The 11617-nt window shown below is 53.1% G+C and overlaps 1 long non-coding RNA gene across 1 annotated transcript in view; it reads right to left on the minus strand.

Annotated features, from left to right (window-relative positions):
• Nucleotides 1-11003, minus strand: part of LOC120875637 — an 18051-nt gene extending 7048 nt beyond the window's left edge. The window contains exon 1 of the long non-coding RNA XR_005724006.1: nt 10916-11003. This is a non-coding gene — a long non-coding RNA (uncharacterized LOC120875637). The remainder of the gene's footprint in view (nt 1-10915) is intronic.
• Between the last annotated feature and the right edge of the window lie 614 nt (nt 11004-11617).

Below are 11617 nucleotides of genomic sequence, written 5' to 3' on the forward strand. Positions count from 1 at the left end.
CACACACACACACACACACACACACACACACACACACACTTCTTCCAGCGGCGCGCAGTGAGCCCCCGGGAATGAGTGAGAGGAGGGCGCTTACTGTCAGGGGCCAGGGGCCAGGGGCCCGCCGCCAGCTGCTGGCGAACCTGAACCAACCGGCCTCAGAGTTTCCATCTGAGCCGTGGGCGAAGGATGGCTCTGGGCAGCCGAAGAAGCCAGGAAGAAGCCCCAGAACGGAAATAAATTTCCTTCCGGCCATCCCATGCAGAAAAGGCGGGGACCCTCGAAGCCTCAGAAGACTTCCCTCGCTCCCCTACCCTCGGGGGTCAGCCGAGGTCGCTGTCGCCCCTCCTCCCTGGAGGGCAGCGCCAAGGCTAGTTGCTGACAATAGGGGCACGACCCTCACCCCGAAAGCAGTGGGGGCAGAAAGTGCAAGTGAGATCCTCCGGGCTTGGACACCCAGGCATGCGGCGCGGTGGGCCGGCATCACTGTGGAACCAAAGAGGCTCGGGTTTAAGGTAGAGGCAGGATTGATTCACTGAACCGAGAGGTTTCAGAAAAGCAGACGGAACAGGGATGGCAGACCCCTCCCTATTTCCTCTAAGAGGTCCATGGTTAACTGCAGCGTGAAATTTTCAGGGGCCACCAGTACCTCCGAGGTAGAATTAACACGCAAGGGTCTACTAAGCCTAGTTTTGAGGTCAAATAACAGGTTTCGCGTAACCTCTGCACTCCCTTCCCGCGGGAGTATTTGCACTGCTCCCTCAAGTCTGATTCTGCAGAGTTCTGTTTTGAGGATTTATCTAGGCCGAACTTCCGGGCCTGGAAGCCCCGTGCACTCCTATCCTGGGGACAGAGAAACTCCCCCGGGGCCACTCGTCCAGAAGAGCCCAAATGAAATGAGGAGAGGAGTTGGAGAGGCTGTTTGAGGACAAACCATGCTGCGTGGAGCGGACCTGGCTGACGACCTTCGCTGCGGCCAAAGTCTCCAGCGGAGGGCCTCGCCTGGGATTGTAGCTTTTCCCAAACGACTGTCCAGGCCTCTGGCCTGGCTGCAGCTTTGGGTAAGGGAACTAGCTCGGGACCCCCGGGGCCCTGATCCGGTTCAACTCCGCTTCTCCCAGGTCTCCTGGGGAGGCTGGATCGGAGCCCCGAGGAACAGCAGGTATGGAACCAAGGGCGTGGCTGAGAAGGCTGAAAATGGGGGAGCCGACTGGAAAGGATTAAGCCCTTATTGCCCTCAAATCAGGCTTCAGCCGCGCCTCGGTGATCAGTCCCAGTATTTGGGGAAGCGCTCCTCCCGCCCCCTACCCGCCCCCTACCCGCCCCTCACTCTCCAGGCACAGTCAGCCGCCCGGAAATCCGTAGGTTCCTGTGGCAGCGCACACAGCGACTCCATACAGTTTATTCAAAGCAAATTTATGGGAGCAACGAATTCGAATTCCAGAATTTTCTCCACATAAAAGAAAACTTAAAGAGGCGACACTCAACCTCTAGACTGTGAGGTGGGGTAGCCTCTCGTCGGCGGAGAAGGTATTTGTTGGATGCCTTGTGGGGCGAGAGGGCACCCCTTCCACCCGGCCCTCCCGGGGGCGCCCCCGCGGCCCGCGGCCTGGTGCCCCAGTTCACAGGGCGAAGAAGGCGCCCGCCAGACTCCGTGGCCACAAAAGGGGTCGCAGTCGGCTGGAGGCGGCCCCAAAGCGGCGGCGCAGAAATGCCTGGGTTCTCCCAACACAGGAGCCACCCGAGGCCAATGTATAGCCGGAAACTGCAGACAAGGGACTTTCAAGCCGTCCCTAGTTGAGAGCATTTCTCCCGAAGTCGCCCTCATCGTTCCCTTGTCTGCCCTGACGCCAAAGGCTCACCCCATCAGTTACCTCCCTTTTATCACAAAGAGATGCGGGATTTTGTTTTTTTGTGTTTTTTTTTCTAGAATATTCCAAAAATGAGCGGCTGTATTTGGGTGAATTCCAGTGGGACCGAGCTTGCGTCCTTCGGCGTGATGGCGCTGCCAGAGCTCGGGTAGGATCTCCGTGGGCCTGGCGCGATCACCGGGAGGGGCTAGGGACTCGGGGCCACTGGCGTTTCTGGGGAGAAACGCAAGCCAGAGTTACCGCAGCTCGTACTGCCGAAGCCTCTGGTTCTCGTGCTCAGACCCGGCGTTCTCCGCTGTCTTTAAAGGAGAACCCAGTCCCCACCGCAGGTCTGCCCCAAGCCGAGCTGGTCACACCTGTCAGCAGTATAGCAAGACCCCAAGGGTTCTACCCAGTCGTTGGCAAGAGACTGGAGCCTGGATTTGCAGTGGCTGCCTGCGTTCAGTATAAAGGGAATGGGCTACGAAACCCCAATAAACTGCGATTTTCTAAATATCCCGGGTTCCTAAACCCCACTACCACCAGAAGCCATGCAAGGGCTGGGCCGCAGAACGGGGCTCTCGGCAGTGGCTCTGGGCTTCTATTTGTAAAACAATAAAATCCAGAGAGCCAATAAAGACAAAGCCATTTTAAAACGTTCGATTGGTGAAATCTCCACACTTAGCAAACACTTTCATTTTCAGAGCTGTCTGTGGCCGCACACATGTCCAGAAAATCGATTGTGTTTCCTGGTGAATTCCACCCAGGGAACAGAGTCCTGGGAACGCGCGCCGGTGTACAAATGTTGGAAGGAATGGATGAGAGGCTAACAAGCGAGCCCCCAGGACCAAACGCCTTTATAAACTTACTGGTGTAACTTTGCGGGCATCTACTTTTTTTTTTTTGCCTGTTTACGCTGCTTCTATACCCTCCGTGGAGCTGCCATGGTTGTGCGGGCCTAGCCAGCCTCACTTTTTCTCCCTTTGCGTAGGCAGAAACCTCAGTCGCTTCTGCCAGAAGCTACCATTCGGCCCAGCCGGGCCAGAAAAGGACCCCTTTCCTTGTACCGTGCAGATCCTTACATCCTGTGTCCTGTCTGCTCACGCCTTAACAGTCAGGTATGGGGGCCTCCTGGAGAGAGGGAGCAGAAGATAAGACGTGCAGGGGCCCCAGCCAAGGTTGACAGGCACCACGGACAACTCGGGCCAGCGTTTCCAATATATGACCCCAAGTTTGGGAACTCGCGGCTTTTGTGCAAGTGTCCACAGGACCCCGTAGCTAGAACACAGGACTAGCCTTTCCGAAGACCAGAGGCGTTCTGCGGGCTGACTCCTGTCAATAGGAGAGAGGTGGGTCATTGACCTAGCGGCCTCCTCCTCTCCATCTATTGTCTCAGCTCAATCACGCACTTACCGAAAGAAAAGCGAGTTTATCTTAGCCTGGAGGAGTCTCATGTTGCGAGTGTGTGTGTGTGTGTGTGTGTGTGTCTAAAGGGTGGGGGAAGTTCTGCAGCCACGACTGTGCAGATGGGTTGAAGATAGACACTTTCAGAAAAGGGCCAATTTCCCCTTCACAATGAGCGCTAAGTACCTGATAAATGGGGCTGGTGTTTATTCATGAGCAGGTACTTTGGAGATGGCGATTAGAACAGCCGCCCTCGCCGCCTCGCCAAGGTACTTAAAGCCGGGCAGGTGCAACGCTGCGCGCGCCCGGAGCGCACAAAGCCCGCGGCCGCAAAGGCGTGGGGAGGGGCGTGAATGAGGGCCGCGCCGGGCCCCGAGGGCGCGCGGCGCGCAGGCACCTTAGCCCTTTGTTCCCCGTCCGAAGCCAAGGCCACTTCACCAAGGGGCGTCCCGGGAAAACCTCCCCTCTAATTACCAAGAATTCCCCTTCGTCCCTCCTCCCGTAGCCCAGCCGGGCAGCTCTCGGTCTGGCGGACGCAGGGACTCAGCGTGAGACCAGACTGGGCATTTGTGTAAACGCTGCCTGTAAGCTGGCTATTAGCTAACCAGCTAAGTAACTCAACAACTAGGAAAGCCACAGAACCCGGGCCTGGGAACAGCGCGGGCACGCGGCTCGAGCCGCCCCCGCCGCCGAGGCGCCACCTCTGGCCGTGCGGGTAACCTCGGGCTTTCAGGTTTTGTTTCAACTCCAAGGGGAGAAAATTGGGGTCTGTCTCTTTCCACAGCTTCCTGGCGCCAAGGTCGTGGGACAGACCGGATCTTGCCCTCGGAGTGGCTCTGGAATCCCTAAGAACCGCCAGCTTTTGCCCACGATCGGCGTCTCGGCGCGCGAGGAGAGCGCAGCTGGTGCGCGGGCCTTGGGGAACTGACAGTCCGGTCCCCAGCCTCCTTGGACGTGAGCGGCCGAATATCTCCCTTGGAGTCCCATAGGGTAACCTGTGTCTCTCAGCCCACTGGGGCCTTACCCCCATCCCAGGCAGCTAGAGTGCTTCGTATTGGCCATGTCCAGGGGTCTGCGGCACTCAGACAGGGGGGGGGGGGGCGGGGGAACACTGTTGGCCTGATATCCTCAGGCTGTCTGGTTGCCTGTATTTTTTTTTTAATAACTGTTTTGAAAACAGATTTCTCTCCAGTTCAGAGAATCAGAGAGGAGAAATCTATTTCAAGCAAGTTGGGTTCCTGGTGGGGAGAAAAATTCTTTTGACTGTAAATAACAGGAAGGGACCTGACCTGACCCATCACAAGGCAGGTTTTTTCATTTTCTACCACAAATAAGAACCAAGTGGCTCTGCCACTGGATGCAAATTGACCAGGCAATTTTAAACATTAATGTTCATTATAGATATTTCTTGGAACCTTGGGCTTAGAATAAATTGTAGATATAAGAATCCCAATTCCCCAGAAAATCTGCCATCTGGGATGTGAGTGCAAACCAAAAGTGGTAACCCAGAGGTGAGGCAGGGAGGCAGGTGGAGGCCAGTCCAGCACCCATGGACCATATTGTGCCACCATCAGCCAGTCTGCAGCCCAGCGCGACCCAGAGCCAGCCTGATGGGCAGCCGTGGTTAGGTTAAAGGGATCACTAGAGAAGGAATGGATAAAAATGGTTGGATAGCATCACTGACTCAATGGACATGAGTTTGAGCAAACTCCGGGAGATGGTGAAGGATAGGGAAGCCTGATGTGCTGCAGTCCATGAGGTCGTAAAGAGTCAGACACGACTTAGCGACTGAACAATAGAGAAGCAAAGCTTCCCTTTGTATCTCCTGCTAGGACTTGAGTTTGAATTCCAGGGAGCAGTGTTCTCCAGGGTTACAGCCTGCGTTCCCTGCTCTAAGGGGATTGCGGGCCACTAGCCTCGAAGAGCCTGAGATGTTTAGATGCGGCCCCCTCCTTGGAGTGTCGCAATGATTCCAAGGCCATGCAAATAGCCTCTGCCCGGCAGCCTGGAGTAAGAGGAAAGGGGCAGTTGAGGAGCTCGGAACAGAGCCGTGCCACTCCCTACGCCCTAAAGACACGGTGTGGATACTGCAGGGCCCTGGAGGCGAACCTGGGACAGATGCAGTGCAGCTCAGCCTCCTCTGTTCTTACCGTAAAACGCTGCTGGCCCCTGCGTGGGGCCCCAAATTTAGGCAGGAGTGAAAGATTGGAACGAGTGCAGGCGGTGGTGGAGACTACAGATGACGCATCGCAAGGCAGTTTTTATATTTCTATTTCCAAGACCTTTAACGCGCACCCAAAAGATGCAGGTGTGACCAGGAGGAGGGCCAGCAATGCTAACGCCCACGATTGACTTTCTTAGCATTACAGATTTAGAACACATCAGAAAAATAGAATGAATAGACTTCCTGGAGAAGTAGATAAGCCCGGATGTAATCTTTGGCCCTCCTCAGGTTGGCTTCCCTCAGCTGAAAGTTTGTTTTTCTAAGGAAGCTTTTTGGGCAAATGCAGTTTGTGCTCATGTGGGCATGGGGCATCTCGCTCTTGCAAAGCCCCACTAGGCAGTCTAGTGAGTTAGGCCACCAGAAGGCCTGCTAAGCTGGAGCCCTGGGCAGAGTCCCTCAGTAGGGTGCCCCCTAAATCCGACCTTAGACCCGCCAGTGCCAGAACCCTTTTTACCAGGAAGAGCTTTATCAAGTTTTGGACTAAGTTAGGGCAGGAGTCTCCTAAGGGTTTTGTTACTACAGCTGTTTCATCAAAAATGACTCATACACTGATCAGTTGATGATTGCTCCTGGAAAAGCTGGGAATATCTCAGTAACCTAGCATCCTGCCCATCACCCTCCCAGTGACTGATGTAGTGTGCACATTGCTGAATGCCAAGTTCTGACCAGAAGGCTTCAGACTAGAACTTAGACTCCTTGACGTGCTGGCCTCAGTGTACGTGTTGGCTCTTCCTGGGGTCTACCTCACACACCAGCTTCCTCCTCACAGCACCAAGGCTCACCATGGATGGAGTCGGACAAGGTAGCACTCAAGATGGAGCCTGTTGTGGGAGAACCCGAGGAAACCCACCCCTTCCTGATCATCTCACATCTTCCCTCTGGGTTTGTGATGAAAGAGATGAGGTTTCTCTGACCCTAAAGAGTCTGCAGTAAAGGAAGCTGCCCTTCAGCCTAACACCTTGACATGCAGGACCTGTGAGGCAGTGAGTGGACTGAGATGTACAAGAGACTACAGTCTGATGTCCGCTTTGACAGTGAAGACCCTCCCCATCTTCAGTTTCCTCATCTGCCATGGGAGGAGGGTTTTCAAAGAAGACCCTTAACATCTCTAATCTGAGGCTCCAATAAGTGTGAGAGAGGAACTCCTGCAGGCTTCTGAGGATGCTTGGTGTCCTCCCAAGGGAATGAACGTTTCTTTCTGAAACCTGGTCCTTTGATAAACAATGTGATAGTGGGGTTAGTGGAGCCAAGCTGCCTGGGTTCAAATCTGACCCAGATTTGCCATTTACTAGCTTTGTGGCCTTGGGACACTTTATTCTCTGGGCCTCAGTTGCCTCATCTCTGAAACAGAGATTGATAATAATTAAGGGTAACTGAGCTAATATTCACATATACATGTAATGCACCTAGAAGCATGCTGGCATGGGCAAGCTGTTAAAATTATCTTCCCAGACCCTGGATGCAGTCTCACCCCTTCCCATCCCTCTTGGTCTCCTCCACTGATGATCAAATTTTCTGTCCCTGCACCACTGCCAGGATCACAGCTCTGCCTGGATCCAGGGAGTCTGGGAATGCCATGCAGGAGGGCAGGACTCCTGTGTATTGCCCATTTGATGAGTACGTTGCCCACTTGATGAGTACATTGCCCGAGGAATCTCTGCCTCAATCCTTTACTGATTTTCTGAAATGGAAGGAAGTTCAGTCATCTCTCTCTCCTCTTCTCTCTCCTCAATTCCACCCATAGGCAGAAACAGCTGTGTGAAAACACATGCCCTTGGCTCTGAAGGGTGAGCAAGTAATGGAGGCCCAGTTGATCTATCCCCACTACAAGGGATCCTGCTCAGAGGTGAGTAGGGGTGTACTGCACAAAACAACTGACATTTTCTCCCCCTTTCAACACAACAGGGAAGCTCCAAGAATACTGGGTGGGTGGCCATCCCCTTCTCCAGGGGATCTTCCCAACACAGGGATCGATGGAACCTGGGTCTCCCACATTTCAGGGAGAGCCACCAGGAATAGATGTATCTGTACTCGGTCGTGTCAGACTCTTTGTGACCCCATGGACTGTAGCCTGCCAGGCTTCTCTGTCCATGGAATTTTCCAGGCAAGAATACGGGAGTAGACTGCCATTTCCTTCTCCAGGGGACCTTCAAGACCCAGGGATCTAATCCGAATCTCTGAATCTCTTGCAATTCCTGCATTAGCAGGCAGGTTCTTTACCAGTTGAGCCACCAGGGCAGCCCTGAGCCACCGGGAAAGCCCTCTCTAAATACACACATACAAGACTGTCAGCTCCCCAAGGGCAGGGGTTATTCTGTTCTGTTTGCTGTTGTAGCTCCAGGACCTAAAGTGATGCCTGCGCACAGAACAAGCACTCACTAAATAACTATTAAGTCAGTGAAAGTAAGAAGTGTCCCCACTGATCAGATCAGCTTCTATAGTAGGGTCTAGTGTTCATTTATTTTCCTCATCAAGAGGTAATGGCCAGATTTTAAAATAAGAAAGAAAAAAAAAAAACTCTTCATCTCAGATTTCTCTTCTTAGTCATCTTCTGGCTCAGCCTCTAATTCTCTTGATTATCTACAAAGTCCTTCTTTGAACATCCCCCCAACATACAAACATCCCTGTAAGGAGTTAGACTCCAGGAGGGACAAGATTTTAAGGATCTGTGTTTAATTCATCACCTTCAAAGACACTGGGGATCTGCGTGCCCTCCTGGGGGTCTGGGTTATCTTGTACAGAATGGAGCAGCTGTCCTACCAGAATCCAGACACCTCCTCAGATGCCTGGTTGAAGCATGTGGAGACCAACTAGTATCAGTGTTTTATTTTCTGAGGGGAGGGAATGTTGCTTTTTGATAATGCAAAGTGACAGTAACATCATCGTCATTAAAGAAGACTGCTGTTAAAACAATAATGGCTTTCCCTCTTGGAAACATTTACTATGTCTCAGGCACTGGACCAAATACAACATCTTATTTTATAACAAGCCCCTGAGATAGATTTACAAGCCCATTTTACAGATGAGATAATGGAGAACTGGCAAAAGTCATATAGTTTGTAAGAGCCAGGGTTTGAACACAAGATTCCAAAGGTTGAGCTGTTCACCCTCATCTTCTACCTTCTTTCTCTGATAAGGAAAGCAAGAGCGTCCATGTGAAAGGTGATTTGGGAGGCATTTGCAGTGACTAGGTCAGAAACAAAGCTCAAATGTTGGTAATCAAACACAGTGAATTTTAAACTAACAGAACATTGTAAGTCAACTATACTCCAACAAAATTACTTCAAAGAAATAAAATAAAACAGCCTGCCCAAATTCAAAGTCCACCTGAACTGCTTTCTGCTGTGACACTGAAGACAGTTTACTTAACCCCTTCACATCCCAGTTTTCTCTTCTGTAAAAGGGGGGTAATAACAAGACCCTGTCTCCTTTAGTTGGAAGGGCTGAGTTCATACATATAAATTATAAATTATTTTCTCAGCCTATATCAGAGTAGTATTATACTGCCCTCTGTGAACTGCTGCCTTAAAGTTCCTCATTTTGCCGCTCCATGAATTGGACATCTTGGCTACTGGGACCAAAATATATATATATATATATATATATATATATATATATATATATATATAGCAGTTTATCCAAGATGTCAGGATAGCCCAGAGAGAATCAGATTAGACTCAGACCAGAAGTTCTCATGAGGAAGAGGAAGGATCTAGAGCAGACTTTGCAGAAGGTTTTGAAGGAAAAAATGCTTCCTTTTCCCTTCTTAAAAAGATGTAAACATCTTCCCAGGCTCCTCTGACATCAGCTTGTCAGTGATGAATCATCGGGAGCATAAAGACATGCACTAGGTAGGTCACAGTCTCCATTTTTAGTCAACTTCCTGGTGGCCCGGCTGAAGCCTTGCAGGAGGGCCCAAGATCTGATGCAGCTCAGGAAACCTCAGCCCCTCCAAGCCCTCAGAGGGCTGGGTTAAATGGAGAGGGAAAGACTAACAGAGACCGAAGGCCTCCCTTCTGGTATTTCTTTCTAAAATCTTAAAGCAATTTGCACAGGGTTTTTTCCCTTTCTTTTTAACAGAGTACATGGACCCAGCATTTTCCTGTTAATGCTTATTTGTGAATGAGACCTTGTATGTAATAGAACAGAGGGAAGCAGTCTCTGGGAGATCTCTCAATTTGAACCAGTGTTTATTTAAAACAACAACAGCAAAAACCCCTCAGTCCTCAGCTTTAGTCCTCCCGGTTCCTAAATTTATATGTACTTGATTCTTTTTTTTTTTTTATGAATCCATCCAGAAACCATTTCATTTATCATGTACCAAGCCCTTGGCAGTGCAACTGAAGATGTTAAGAGAAGCAGAGATGTGGAGGAAATCCAGGCAGATCTCCTGGAGGAGGAGACACTTGCTAAAGTTTGACCAAGTGAAAATGGGAAGGAGTGTATTCTTAGAGGGAGAAATTTCATCATGACTAGAATTCCAGCAGTAAGAAATCTGGGAACTATACAGAGAAGCAGGGAAGGAACACCACGGAAGGGGAACAGTGTGAACTGAGGGAAAAGCCCATCTCCCTCTTTTTATCTTGCTGCTTCTAACTGGCTGTGAATTTAGAAACCAGATAACATGGATGTTAGGATTGTGTGTAAAACATCAGTACATAAACAACCTCAGAGTGAATATCTGACAATGAAAGGCAGGAATGGGAGGGAGGTAAGGTTTGGGCCACTCAGAAGAAGCCTCTTGTGCCCTTTCAGCCTCGAAGTGTGCTGGTGGGTGAGGTACTAGCTAACACCTGTCCCTGCACAGAATCCAGTAACCAGCCACAGTAAGAACAGCCAGAAGTCCGAAGCCATAAAAAGGGAGGATATCTTATGGGCCCCTGCACAGCCGCTAAATCACAGCCCACTCTCACCCCACCCACCACCATTTGGCCCAGGACCTTAATTTAGGTGCTGGAGATATGGGGGAGGGAATGTCCATAGTTGATTCTCCCTAGAGCCGAGCCACACTCGCGCCCCTGCAGTTCTCCAGAAGGGGCCTCAGGGCCTGGGCAACTAGATTCTAACTGCGGGCCCCTCCTGCAGAATCTGAGAGAAGGCGAGAAAGAGCAAGATCCAGAACTAGCGCGCAGAAGCGGAGACCAAGAAGGATAAGCCGACCAGAGATGGATGAATTAGACGCCCCTGGGAAAGGCTGGCGACTTCACCGGATAGACACGGGGCACACTTGCCCTCTGTGCCCCCCGCCCCAAGCCTGGGACCCCTCAGAGCCCTGGAGAGGCAGCGACCCCTCCCCGCCCCTAGACCCGGCGGGGCTCCCTTCCAGCCTCCCATTCTCGTTGCAACACACCGCCCTCCGCCCTGTTCCTCTGGGTTGCAGAGTGAGGGGCTGGGGGGCGGGGCAGAAGGGGTGCGGGCGAACCCCGCCAGGGCTTCTTACCTAAGCGCGAGCATCCGTCCGACCGAGCTCGGTCTGCTGCTGGGACTGCGGGGCTGGGGAGGCTCCCACGGACTCGGATCGCGCCTCCCCCCCGCCCCGAGCCCCCAGACCCTTCGGTGGCCCCGAGCTGGGGCGCCGGGACCAGGGGACAGGCGCCGCGCGGGCGGGAGGAGGCGGCTCCGGCGGGGCTCGGCGGGGCGGGGCGGGGGCGTCTGCCGGGCCCCGCCCGGAGGGGACTTGGGAGCGATTCTCTCTGGAAGGACAAAGGCGGCCGGGGAAGGCTTGGCGCCCCCCAACCCCCATCCCCGGGGCCTGGCCCTGAACTTGAACTTGTATTTGACACTTTGTCCGGAAGGTGGCGAGGGAACCCATCTGACGCGGGGCTCGTCCGTCCACCTCTCCTCCTGGGGAGGGGGCGAACCCGGCCTCTTCGGCGGCGCCGGGAGGGAGCCCCTACCTCCCTAGGTGCCCTCAGGGCCCGGTGCGCCCCCAAGCAGCCTTGGGCTCGAGGGTCGTTGGGGTTCCTGCCCTCCCCCTCGGAGAATCGGGGTGCTAACCAGGCCGTGGGTCTCCCGCCCGCAGGAGTAGGCGCGGGCTCTGCGCCCCCGCCCTCCACCCCCACCCCACCCCACCCCATCCTATCCCACCCCATCCCACTCCGAGCCCGGCTCGCAGCCGGAGCCGCGCGGGGCCGGCCGGATT

The sequence above is a fragment of the Oryx dammah genome, unplaced genomic scaffold (assembly GCF_014754425.2).
Source record: "Oryx dammah isolate SB20612 unplaced genomic scaffold, SCBI_Odam_1.1 HiC_scaffold_16, whole genome shotgun sequence".
Taxonomy (NCBI): domain Eukaryota; kingdom Metazoa; phylum Chordata; class Mammalia; order Artiodactyla; family Bovidae; genus Oryx; species Oryx dammah.